This window comes from Cetorhinus maximus, chromosome 10 (assembly GCF_964194155.1).
Source record: "Cetorhinus maximus chromosome 10, sCetMax3.hap1.1, whole genome shotgun sequence".
NCBI classification, from domain to species: domain Eukaryota; kingdom Metazoa; phylum Chordata; class Chondrichthyes; order Lamniformes; family Cetorhinidae; genus Cetorhinus; species Cetorhinus maximus.
In genome coordinates, this window is record NC_135888.1 from 67993401 (window position 1) to 68007819 (window position 14419).

Sequence of the window (14419 nt, forward strand, 5' to 3'; positions counted from 1 at the left end):
CATGAGTGGATAATATGGTGAGAAGGCCAAAAATTAGTTTCACGATGTTGTGAAACCAATTTGCGATCGCCCACTCTGCCTGTCAATGGTGGGCCGCATTTTCCACCATCAGACGTGGGGAACCTTATTGTAATACATCAGCATATCATTATAGGGCCAGCCCGCCAGAATCGCTCCCCCCACCCCGGATCATCCGCCCACATCGGTGGGAAAACACACCGACATGTTTCACAACAGCATGTATAAGGCATGCACTTGGCGGGCTGCACTTCACTCGGGGCTTCAAGGTTCATTTTCCTACCTTGTTTTGGTCAGGACTTGCAGTCATCAGCGCCAGGCTTCACAGACAGCACCACATCACTTTTGGGGGGCTCACGCGTAGGTCTCTACCTACCAGACCAGCCACATGTAGATGGCTTTTCAAAGGCTGCAGTGCAAGGTCTTGCTTGGGGAAAGGGGAGAAGTGGCCTCAGACAAGGGAAGAGGCTGCAGGACGAGAGCTGTCCTGGGGAAGGGGGTTATCCCAGGGTGTGTGTGGGGGCACTTGTTGATCTGTGCAAGTGGCCTCAAGATGGTGAGGGCTGAGGAGGCAGTCTCCAGAATAGATAAGCCAGATAGACGTGTGAGGGCATGTGTGTGAGAATGGGTGGTGATGTCCCTTGAGCTGGCGGTGAGTGAGATGCCTGTGCAGGTGGGGGGGGATTCTCTCAGCTGGGATTGCGCTCTTTCGCGTATGTGTGCAAAAGAGTGCACAGATCTCCCTGAGACAAAGTGCTGCCTCAGGGAGAATGGCTCCGATTTAAAACTTTGAATAAAGATTAGAAAAAAAATTCCCTGCCATGTCCCCTCATGTGACACTGTCCCAACTCATATGAGTTGGGACACTATCACATGAGTTGGGACATGTCCATAACTTTTATTGTAAAATATTCTGCATTATTAAAAATGACTCATGAAACCTCATGCTGCCCGTGGATGAGGTTTCATGTTTTTTCACAAGCCCGTCTGGGCTCCTAGCCTGCCCGCCAACCTTAAGGTTGGACAGGCAGGTCCGCTAATGAATTCAACTGGTTTTTTAATGGCCTTAATAGGCCGTTGACAGGTCAGCGGACACGCATACGAGTCGGATGCGCGCCCGCCGAACTGACAATCTAAATGATGCGGGGTGACGTCGGGATGCACACCTGACGTCACCCCGCGTCATTTTATGCGTCGGCCAGCGGGCCCCGCCCCCAATCGCCGACCGGAAGATGCTGGCCATCAGGTATGTCTACTCTTTCTCGATCTGGCACCTCAGGGGTTAAAGCTTCACCTTCGATTTCAGGTGGATTAATTGGTTGCTGGAAGGTTTCTCAACTTCTGAGATGATCCGCGTGTTTCCTAACAATCCTGTTTTCCACTTCGACTTGCTATGACAAAGGTCCTGTTTCAGAGACGGTTTTACCAGGGACTCATCTCGCTCCAGTTGCAAAATTTCTTGCAAAAACCGTCTCCCCCACAGTAAACTCTTGACCTTTATTATGAACGTCATGATTCTCTTTCTGACTACACTGGTTTCTCTCCAACTTCCCCTTTAAATTAGGGAACACTGGACTCAATCTTGTACGAAGTTGGCACTTCATTAACAGTTCTGAAGGTGTTAAACCAGGGGCCGCATGAGGAGTTGTGCGATAGCTGAGCAGAATCTTGAAATGCCAATTTCTAAGGTTCTCTCTGTTATTATCTTCATGCCTGTTTTAAAGGTTTGTACTGCTCTTTCTGCTAACCCATTGGATAATGGATGGTACGGTGCTGTTCTGACATGTTTAATCCCATTTAGGTTCACGAACCTTTGGAATTCAATGCAAGTCAAAGCTGTATCATTATTTGACACAATGACTTCAGGTAAACCATGAACACTGAAAATCTGGCGCAGTTTTTCTATGGTTGCAGACGGGATAGGTGATCTCACTTCAAACATGCCCATCCATTGGGAAGGTGCGCTGATAATCACGTGAAACATGGGGCAGGATTTTGACCTCAGTCTGCGGGCGGGGTCAGCTGGCCCGGGAGCGGCCAGGTAAACGGCCACGCCCGCGATCGGCTCCTGACCGCGATTCCACGCTCGCTGGCCAATTAATGGCCAGCCAGCGTGAAAGGTATACTGAAACGCTCAGCGCTGCCAGGGTAGGGGCGGGAGGAGGCTAGTGCTGAAGTCAATGCAGGGGCGGGAGAGCATGCAAGGAACGCTCCCTGAAAGCAGGGTGCTGCCTCAGAGACCTGGCGAATTTAAAATCAATAAAAACAGAATGTCAAATCTGGAAACAATGTCTACACATCAGAATGAGTCACCTCAACATAGTGATACTGAAAATTATGTCCACGAATTTTTATTGTTTTTTAACTTAATACCGGAAAAACCATCCCGCCCTTGGATGAGGTTTCCTCAAAAATTAAAAGGCCGCCTGGCCGATTCGCCTGCCCACCAATCATGACGTTGGATGGGCAACAAAAAATCCCCGCTAATTGAAATTTTACTGGCCTTAATAGGCTTCCTAATTGTCGGCGGGCGCGCTGCCGACTCTCGCACATGCTCGCCGACCGAAATATCGCGCGATTGCTTGATGATGTTGGGATGCTCACCTAACGTTATTGCATGCTATTTTATGCTCTAGCGTGTTGGGCGTGCACCTGCACACCGAGGTCAAAATCCTGCCCACGGTATCTAGAAATGGACCTACATAGCCTTTATGTAGTCTAACCCAGGGTCGACCAGGCCACTCCCACAAGTGCAGTGGAGCTGAAACTGGCAACCTCTGCTGTTGCTGGCACCGAAGACAGTGTCTCACAATTTTTTCTAAATCACCGTCTATACCTGGTCACCAGATATAACTTTGTGTGAGCATCTTCATTTTCAAAATACCAGGATGTGTACAATGGAGTTCTTCCAATAAATGTTCTCTTCCCTGCACAGGGATAATGACTCTTGCTCCCCCTAACAAGATACCATCTTGACAACTCAGTTCGGATCTACGTACAAAGAATGGTTTTACTTCTTCGGGGGCTTGTGTATTTGACCACTAGCAGACAGGACAGTTGTAAAAGCTTCTTGACTCTTGTGAAGGCTTCCTCTTGCTGTGCCCTTTAGGACTATTTATAGTTCTTCTTCAATAAGCGTAGATAACTGTAGATAGATTAGGCAATTATTGACCATAATAGTTTACCATGCCCAAAAAAATATTTGAGCTCCATGACGTTGGTAGGAAAGGGCACTTCTTTGATTGCCCTGACTTTCTTCTCTAATGGGGGTACTCCTTGGGCATCCACTCGATGACCCAGATACGCAACTTCCTTTGCTTGGAAAGGGCCCTTTTTTTTCAAACGAACGTCAGCCTCTAAAAATCTCTTCAGAACTTCTTCCAAGTTTGCCTCACTATCTCTCTAACCATGTCTAGTCTTACAACCCTCTTAGGTCTTGGTGTTCTTCCAATTCTGATATCTTTTCAGGAACTCTTTTCCCTATCTGGGGAATCTAGAGCACAGATTCACAGTCTCAGGGTAGGGGGTTGCCCATTTAGAATTGAGATGAGGAGAAATGTCTTCATTCAGAGGTTTGTGAACCTTTACAGGTCTCCATACCAGAGAACTGTGGATGCTCAGTTGTTGAGTATATTCAAGGCAGAGGTCAATATATTTTTGGGTACTAAGGAAATTAAGGGATATGGGGATAATGCAGGAAGGTGGAATAGAGCTAGAAGATCAGCTATAATCTTATTGAATTGCACAGCAGGTTCAAAGGGCCAAATGCACTACTCCAACTCCTATTTCTCATTTTCTCAAATCTACTCCGGCATATTACTTCTCACACTAACTTACCTTGCAGGTATATCCATCCTTCTCTGTCTACACACTTCCTCACATCCCCATCTGTCCATCCATGACTGACACTTACTCTCGTCCTTAAGCAATATTATGCTTCTCCCTTATAGTCACCCTCAACAACTGCTCTCCATCTATTTGTTCTACACATGCCAAAACTCTAATTTATATGTTTCTTCTTTCCCTTCTTACAGTATTGAAAGCACAACACAAGGAAGAGGCAGAAAACTAGAGGTGGCCATGCAGCCACCTCATGCTAACAAATGTTGAGGAAGAAGTGTTAGAAATCAATGGAGCCTGAGTAGCCATCAGAGGAGAATCCCAAAGTTGTGGGTTCAAGTCTCATTCCAGAGACGTCTAGGCTAACAATGCACTGAGGAAGTGCTGCATGGTTGGAGGTGCCATCTTCTAGAGGTGCCTGTTTCTCAGGTGGACATAAGAAATCCAAGACACTATTTGAAAAGGCTTTGCTATTCTCCTGGTTTCTGCCAACATTTATAGCTCAACAAACTAGTAAAGCAGAAAATCTGATCATGTATTTCATTATTGCTGAAAAGAGAGACACATTGCCAAAGCTTTTCATCATGCACTCATCTGAGCAAATGCAAGAATGCCAAATTTCAAACAATTACAAAAATTTACACAATAGGAGAAAAGGAAGCTGGTTGGCAAGCCAACTCTTGCCATGGAGAAAGCAATGGGGAACCATAGGCTCCCCAACCTCCTGGGTAATTCATAAAGTTACAACATATTCAATTTATTTGCAGAGCATGGATCTCTGCACATGAATGTATTCCACTTCTAGCAAGTGTAATGAACCGCATTATGAGCTTGACTGATTATGTTAATTTAGTTATTAGTGCACTCAGGATTGTTCAGCAAGTGCTGCTCAATAGCAGAATCATATCTAACAGTAGACATTTTGTATTTTGCAAGCATGGGCTGAGTATGGTCTATACTCTGTCTATTAGGAACAATTGAAGGAGCCGGCTGTTTGATTCAATCAGCCAATCACTGGAAAGCATGGTCTAGGTATCTGGCACTGAAATTCATTCACAATGTTGCTCAATTGTGTGGTAGATAAAACATATTTCTGGACAGACAACAGCATCCTGTTAGTGGAAAAACCACTTGTGTAGCCGCTGCATTGTGGCAGTGTGAAATTGCTTGCTTAACCTGGTTTGTGATGAGTGCAAGACAAAATCTTCAGAAACCTGGCTCTCTTTTCAGCATTATTCAACTTCTGTATTACCAAGTGACTATTTATTTCATTGTTGTTTGTGGGAGCTTGCTGTGAGTAAATTAACTTCTGCATTGCAATAGTGATTACACTTCAAATGTACTTCATTGGTTATAAAGTGCTTTGGGACATTCCTATGGTGGTGAAGGATGGCATATAAATGCAAGTTCTTTCTTTCAGTTGCATTAGGTTTGACTGGAGCAAAATACTCACTTTTTGATAAGTGTACAGCATTGTAATCTTTACAAATTCTTCATTAATAAGCTTAGCAAATAAAACTAAGACCTTTTTTATAGTAGATTTTTGTTAATGTTTGTTAACTCATTTTGAAGAAGTTGGAATGCACAATTAACCCTGTACAGGGATGATTACTGCATTACTATTTTCTAGATATACTCTATGACTTTTATATTTTTCTGCTTTTTCAGAATAGTATTGAATGTAGAGGTACAAAGAAGGTTGGGATCACTATGACGCAGACCGGGAAAAGCGTGAAGAAGGTTGGGATCACTATGAAGCAGACCATGAGGAATGTGAAGAAGGTTGTGATCACTGTGAAGCAGACTGTGAGGAATGTGAAGAAGGTTGGGATCACTGTGAAGTAGACTGGGAGGAATGTGAAGAAGGTTGGGATCACTGTGAAGCAGACCGTGAGGAATGTGAAGAAGGTTAGGATCACTATGAAGCAGACCAGGAAGAGTGTGAAGCAGATCAGGATCACTGAAGCGAGAGAGGGAAAAAAGAATTCAAATTGTGACATCACTGGAAGGCTGTGTGTTGATTGGATGGTGATTATTGTAGCCTTGTTTCCCTTTCTCCAAAATTAGGAAGTTAATCCAAGGAGCTGGGAATTTTTTTTTAATTCTTTTTTTTATAATAAGGGCTAACATACAAACAAGGAGCAGGAGTAGGCCATTCGGCCACTTGAGCCTGCTCCACCATTTAATACGATCATGACTGATCTGATTGTAACCTAAAACCTGCATCTCACCTACTTCTGATAATCTATCAGCCCCTTGCTTACTAAGAAACTATCCACCTCTGCCTTAAAAAAATTCAAAGACTTTGCTTCCACCACCTTTTCACAAAGAGAGTTCCAAAGATTCTCAACCCTCTGAGTGAAAACATTTGGCCTCATCTCTGTTTTAAATGGGTGATGACTTATTTTTAAACAGTGACCCCGAGTTCTAGAGCTACAAAGGAGGTTGGGATCACTGTGAAGCAGACCGTGAGGAATGTGAAGAAGGTTGGGATCATTCTGAAGCAGACCAGGATGAGTGCGAGCAGATCAGGATCACTGAAGTGAGTGAGGGGAAAAAAATTAAAATGTGACATTACTGTGAGTTAAGTAAAGCATTTCAATTAACCTCCTTATATTGAAGTGATAACAGAAGAAGAGTAGTGAGTATCTGGTGAGTTTTTACTTTTTAACTAGTAAGTGTTATTATCTAAATTAGTAACTGTTATTACCTAAAAGATAAAGGAATGTCAGGGCAGCACCAACTCTGGAGTGTAAATCCTGCTCCATGTGGGAACTTCAGGACATTTCCATATTTGCAGGAAGTGTCGTCAACTGCAGCAGCACAAGCTCTGTGTTTTGGAGCAGTCCATATCAGTACCAACGACTTAGCCAGAAAGAGGGATGTAGTCCTACAGGCAGAATTTTGCATGCTAGGTAGAAAATTAGTAAGCAGGACATCAAAAGTAGTGATCTCTTGTAGATTACTCATGGTCCCACACACCAGTGAGTATAGAAGTAGGGAGAGGGAGCAGATGAATGCATGACTGGAGAAATGGTGCAGGAGGGAGGGATTTAGATTCTTGAGACATTGGGACCAGCTCTGGTGGAGATGGGAAATGTACAGGCTGGATGGATTGCATTCAAAGAGAACTGGGACCAATTCCCTTTTGGCAATTTGCTAGTGCTATTGGGGAGGGTTTAAACTTACTTGGCAGGGGTGTGGGAACCAGGAGGTAAACTAGTGAGGGATACCAATCGGATTGGCCTGCAGCTCTCTAGGGCAGGATTTGTGCCCAGATGTGAGTGGAAGTCCTGCTCTGGATGGAATTGTCTGCTCCCGTTTGTGGCGGCGTGATTGCGCACCGATGTGTTTCACAACTGTACATAAGCGACATGCAACTGCCGAGCTGCACTTCACTCGGGACTTTGAGGTTTGTTTGCCTACCTTGGTAAGGGCAGCACTTGCGGTCATCAGTGCCAGACTTCGCAGGCAGTACCAAATCATTTTTAGGGGGTGCTCACGGGCAGGTCCCTACCTAACAAATCAGCTGTAAGGCGGGGGTGGCTTTTCAACGGTTGCAGGACTAGGGCTTGCTTGGGGAAGGAGAGAAGTGGCCTCAGGCAAGGGAAGAGGCTGCAGGGCAAGGGCTGTACTGGGGAAGGCGGATATCCCAGGGTGTGTGTGGGGGCACATGTTGATCTGTGCAAGTGGTCTCAAGATGGTGAGCACAGAAGAGGCAATCTCCAGATGAGATGAGGCCAGATGGAGATATGAGGGTTTGTGTGTGAGAGAGTGAGTGGCGAAGTCCCTTGAATTGCAGTGAGTGAGATGCCAGTGAATGTGTGATGGGCTTGCAAGTGTGTGAGTTTGGAATGATGAAATGGCTGCCTTACCCTGGTGGCATGGGTGGTATCATTCATTCTCTTTTTGCACTGGATGGCCAACCTCTTCTGCGCAGTGTTGGCACTGACCACCACTGCCACAGTCTCCCAAGCTGGAGTGGTGAGATTGCTGGATCTCCTAAAGCCAGATCTGGGGTGGAGGACTTTACGGCGGGTCTCCAAAAGTGATGGGTCACTGAACTCATCCTGGCTTTCAGAGCCATGTCTTCACTGGAATAGCCCTGGGCTGAAAGCATTGAGAACTGTGTGCATGGCTGCAGTTTAGATATGGCACACGGAGTGAGGAAACTGTGAGGTAATGGTGTGGCAGGTTATTCAGAGGCCACTTGCCAGCGAAACTGTGACTGCATAATTAATTGAGTGGAAAGTGGACAATACAGCGTGAAAACCCCACATTGTGGCCAGTTGGTAAAATATCATTTTTCACGCCCGCTACCATACTTAATGTAATTCTGGGACGATTCCACCCTCTGACTCAATTAAGGCTGCCCCCGGCACAATATCACTGCAGGGTAGTCAGGCTTTGGGTGGATTGGCTGACCATGTACCTTTAGGTTGGGGGAGCATGAGGAATATGTCCCCCCAATAAACCCCTGTAAAATCCACCCCACCATAATTGTTATGAATACCAGTCAACCTCTCTTCCCCTGACAGTGAACAAACATAAGTGTGGAGTATCATTCCTTCTGTTGTTCAATCTGAATTGTTGCAAATTATGAATGTATGAATTATTAAATTTATTAAGTCTTTTAATTAATTTTTACCAGTGGGAAAGCAAACATTGGAATGCAAGCTTTGATCCCATCCACTATTCTTGTGCCTCTCTGGCTTTTGGTTTGAGAAAACTATGCAGCTGCAGACCTTGTATGAAACAAGTTTTATGCCTCTCTAGATGCATTATGTGCAATAATATATAACTACGTATCATTATTTTTGACATAATCTCAACATGATTTTCTTGTTCACAAAAAGCTAAAATTGCCTCCAACACCCACTGTGGTGCACCCACAATTCTGTCTAGTATAATTTCTGTTTAGATTTATTGAGTAGGGACTGTGGGGCTTTCAACTGCAGCATTATATAAGCATGTCACTTTTTAGCTTTATTTTCACTTCAATTCAATGTAATGAAATATATAGAGTTATTTCAATGTGAAAAACGAACCTAAAAAATATAATATAAAGAGACAGATTTTTACACTATCAAATAATGGCTAATTCTGTTCTCACCTGGAAAGAATAAACATGTATTTGCATGAGCAAGCATTGCAGCTCTTTACACCATTAGATTGTATAATGTGGAAGCAATGTATTGTATGTTATGAGATAAATGCTTTCTACCTTATTAATGTTTAATAAATTCTTGTTGAAAAAGTGCCGCACCTGATGCATTAAAACATTCTAATGCATTTCTGTGGAGCCCTGGCTAAATCATAAATGATGCTTAACCACACTTCTGAAATTGTAATCCAATAGCTCCCTCTATACACACAATCTGAAAAATCACATCATCTAGTATTGTTGCTAATAAATCCATTCCCTGTTCAATCAATATGAAATACATACAAACAACTTATGTGAACAAATTAATGCAATCAAGAAGGTCTAAATGTTTACACAATGGTATGGCTCAAGACTGCGACAGACCTGTCCTATAAATATTTATCTGTAATATGCTTTTTCTCTGAAGTGGAGCATTACTTTCTTGGTGGTCACAGAAACTGATATATAAAGGATTAAACGTTTTGCACGTGTGTGCACTTCCTGTAGGTGCCATACCTACTTTTTGCCATGTTTTCCCCATTACACTTTGTTTTGTAACACAAGATACGTTATCAAAAATGTATCTTCCGACCACTATAAGCAATCTCATGAAGAGTTCTGCTGGCAGCATAAGAAAATATTCTTCCCAAACCTTAAAATCTCAAAATTAAAATACTTTGCATGAAACAAAAGTCCTGACAAAATATTAACGCGTTTTCTGTTTGCAAGTGCTATGCACTTCCAGCATTTTCTGCTTTTGTACGAAAATATAGATTTTTTCAGCGCAAAACAAAACTCTTCATGTGGCAACATATACAAGTATTCTGCCATCAGATCATAGAGAAAGGTGTATGCATACTGTAGTCAGTAACATGGGGGAGAATTTTTCCCTTGTTGGGTGGGCTCGGCGGGGGCGGGCGGAAGCAGTTGGGAAGCTGACCGCCACCCACGATTGGAGCCAGATCACAATTTCACACTGGCGGGCCAATTAAGTCCCACCCAGCATGAGTTGCACGTGGCAGGGCTCAGCACTGCTTGTGTGCTGGGGGAGAGGGCGAGCGTGAACTTTGCAGGTGTGCGCTGGTAAAGCGATGAACGTTTTTCAAAATAAAAAATAAAGCTTTCTAAAATGTTATGAAACTTATCTCCTCATGTGACTGTCATATGTAAATTCAATTTAAAATTTTTAATTTTATTTTTATTTGCTGTTGGAAACCTCATCCCACCCGTGGATGAGCTTCCCTAAAAATTGCAAAGGTCACTTGGCCTTTTCCCCTGTCCATCCATCTTACGGTTGCGGGGCAGCAAAAAAAATATTTTAATTACCTTTTTAATGGCCGTAATAGGCCTTTTAATTATCGGTGGGCACGTGCCAGCAGAATCCTGCTGACCGAAATATCGTGTGAGTGCGTGATGACCTTGGGGCGCTCGCCCGAATTCATCGTGCATCATTTTACACTCATTCGGGTCAGGCATGCACCCGCCTGCCGAGCTAAAAATTCTCCCCGTGATATCATTGTACCATATCCTTTATCACTGTGTAATTGTTTAAATTGAATTTAAAATTACAGATAAATGCATTACAGAAATTTGCACAGCAGCGGGTAGCATTTCCTGAAACATAATTTAACACAGGAGCCAAGATGGTGTAGTTTAAGGGACGTTCATGCCTGACTATTTTAAGAAATTAATCTGTATGAAAGATTGACAACATGTTGCAAAGCCCATTTCGAACGCATTATTTAAAGAGTCGGTTCCTCTTTCTTCCATTCTGGAATAGTTAAAAGACAAAGGCTTCAAATGAACCATCCACAAAATTTAATTGCACATTCTACATGTTATTAAGAGACATTAAACATATTTGATATTTAGAATATACTGCTTTGGGAGTCAATGGAGCCCAATAATATCCACAATTTCAAGAAAACCTGGATAATTATCTGCTTTTTCTTCAGGTAGGGGAGTACAAGACATATCACGGGATAGGGTATTTCTTAGACAATGGGGCCGATCTGGTAAATTGCAATCATCTTTCCAGTGCTGTACATTCCTATGAAGTATGGTCCTTTGATCATTCCAAGTTGAACACTTAGATGTTGAGTCGAGATATTGGGAATTACTTGGAATGCTATTACTCAAGTGTTATTAAATATGTCCAGGTGCTTCATTTTTTGAATTAATTGGTCGATGGGGTGTTACTGCTGCTATGCCTTTGTCTTTGCTTCCTGGTCTGCCGAAGTTAAAGCTGCTTATTGTCAGTAAGATATAATAATTTTCATAATGTTATTGGAATGTATTGCCGAGTAATAGTGGGGTCTGTGTCTATGGGCCTGTGTGTGTGTGTGGGACTTAATTAAAGGCAGCTGGTCCGAAGGCTTTGATGCATCTGGAGATAAGCTAGGTTTGAAATGTTAAGTAGGTAAACATGGGGGAAGTTTTAGAATGTGAGCTGTAAAGGGTAGATTTGCATTTTTAAATAAACCAGGCTAGCTTGAATTGAAAAGAGGGGGTGAAATGTTTCACTTAGCCAAGAAAAGTTAAGAAAGAGTGGGCAATATTTCAGTCGGCGGGTGTGCCCGGGAGTCAACAGCGTGCCCGCCGACTATTAAGGAGCCTATTAAAGCCTTTAATCAATTAATTGAGTAGAATTTTTCACTGCCCATCCAACCATTCGGTTGGTGGGTGGGCGAAAAGGTTAAGTGGCCTTTGTATTTTTGGTGAAGCCTCAACCACGGGCGGGATGAGGTTTCAACCAGTGATTTAAAAAAAACTTTTTACACTCCTATTTAACATATCCCTGCTCATGACAGAGTCACATGAGGAAACATGTTTTCATGATTTTAAACATCTTTATTTTTATCGTTAAAAATCTTCAGCTACCTCAGGGAGCTTTTACTGTGCGCACCCGCGCGCATGTGCGACCTTCAGCGCTCGCGCTCTCCCCGCCCCCACCCCGGCAGCGCTGAGTGCTGCAGCATGCGTTTCACGCTATCTGGCTGTTAATTGGTCATCCAGCATGAAATCACAGTCGGGGCCCAATTGCTGGCAGTGGTCGGCTTCACGACTGCTCCCAGCTCCGCCCGCCACACCCGCCTGACGAGGGCAAAATCCTGTTTATTTTTCCCAAAGATTACTGGTAAAATTGGTGCCATGATAGATTTTATTATGAGAGGTAAAGCCCAAAGACATAGTGAAACAATGGGAATTTGCATTCAAAGGGGAAAATATGTATAAAGGAGAGAAGGCTGTATGTAAGGGAAGGAATTCTAAGACCTAACAAGTGTGAAAAGCCTCTAGCCTCTAAGCCTCAAATTGTTGTCTGCAAGAACTGAAGTTAAGAAAACTCACTTTGAATTCGACTATTAAGTGTGACTTTGCCTGTGTCTTTTAAAATCTATGTGCTTTACTATTGCCTCAATGGAGGTGTCACTGTGAGTTAGATTAAGAAGTGGAACTAGGAGTTATCATAGTAGTAATTTGTAAACCTATGTTTGGCTTAAAATCATTTTTTCTATTTAATAAATGTTTAATTTAGTTTTGTAAGAAACCTATAAGGCTCGGTGGTCTTATTATTACTGAGTTCAAAGCATGCATCTTGAAATATATACAAATTGCAAAACAATTGTGGCAGTTATTTTAAGTTTCCCTTTGGGATTTGAGCAGCTCAGCATTTACCATCAGCTATGCCATAACACTTATGTAGTGCTGCCTATCAGCAAATGATGAGGCTTAATGTAATACTAAATCCATAGGTGGTTACATTATTTAGTCAAACTGATATGTTGCCCAAAAAACTCTAAACTTGCACAAACTAAACACTTGAAGAATATATACAATGTACTGTATTATGGGTGTTAGTGCTTTTAGTGTGGTAATTCCTTAAATTTGCCAGTGATTTCCTGGTCTACTCAAGGTGACATTTTTATTACCACCTGCAGTAGCTACTGGTTCTAGACTACTGTCTGCGAGGTGCAGCAAGCAGCAGCAGCACGCTGGAATTATACTGCCAGCTGTGCATCACAGATGGTTTCAAATCAGGTCAACCCTTATAATGCTAAGGTGAATGTGGAAGGAACTAATTTGTAATGTAAGGAGAGGGCAGTCTGAAGGGTACTCCTCTACAAAAATAAAAAATTAAGAAAAATATTTATATAGTCCATTGAGTGGACCATTGGAACCCTTCTACAGACTGCTTTGCAACATGCTGACATTTTGCTGCTGAAGCTCAAATTGGTGAGAGGGACTGATACCTCCTGTCTCAGGAATCTGCTCAAAACATAACTCCTGAGGTGTGCTGCCACTTTAGCATGAATGCACAACCAAAATCTTTTGAACCAATGCAAAAAGTGACCATATAATGTAGCAAAGGTATAATTTGGTATCATTTGTATTATTGGCTGCAAATGTGAAACAAAGGTCCAGCTCCCACATGTACCCTCTTCCCTAGCAGTGAATTTAACTTTTTACAGAGTTTTAAAAACTACAAACATCACCATGGGGAAATATTCCCACAGTTTATTCTTTATAGTAAAATTGTAAACATAAATTCAAAACATTGGTTCTGATTTTAGAAATCTTCCCTTATTCTCTCAGCTCTTGCTTGGAGTAAAGATTTTCTGTGTGCACAAAGTGTAATGAAGTTGTAAACTCATTCAGAGGGTTTGCATTTGAGATTTAATTATGAAAGAAAAGAAATAATTTACATTGGTACGGATCCTTCCACGACCTCACAGCGTTCACTCAGTAGTAGATAACTTAATCAGGTTCATAGACTGGGGCCAGGATTTCCCGGCCCTGTTGTGGCAGGACCCGCTGCAGGAGATTCAGCGTCCCAGCCAAAAGTCTATTGACCTTCAATGGGACTGGGCGATCCCGATGGTGGGCAAGGCCGGGAAATTCCGCCTTGAGACTTGAGCCCACAACTTCTCAACTCAGAAGTGAGACTACCACCCACTAAGCCAAGGTTAATATTGCACTATAAGTGCACAAAGTAAATCTTTCCTCAGTATAATAATAATGGTACCAATTGCTCTTATTTTTACAAAATGGGCTGCAAACAGGTGCAGCCCCATAACTGCATCAATGTGGACGTAAAACCTGTTCAGGCACAAGCCCTAAGTGCCACTTTTGATGCCTGTACCAATATGGTGGGAAGTGAATTTCCAGCATGCAACAAGTGTGTTTATACCTTCCATTATATTAGATGCTTTGGCTCCCATTATCACCTATAAAATAGGAGTCAAATTTCTCGGCCAATGTTTTATTTTTTCAAGCAATTCTGTTGTTCTCTTAGATTTAAAATGCCTGAATTGCTTGAATGATCCTTTGGGCTGAATTTTGTGGTAATTGGTGAAACAGCAATCTCACTGCTGAACTCGAACATAAGAACATACATAAGAACATAAGAACTAGGAG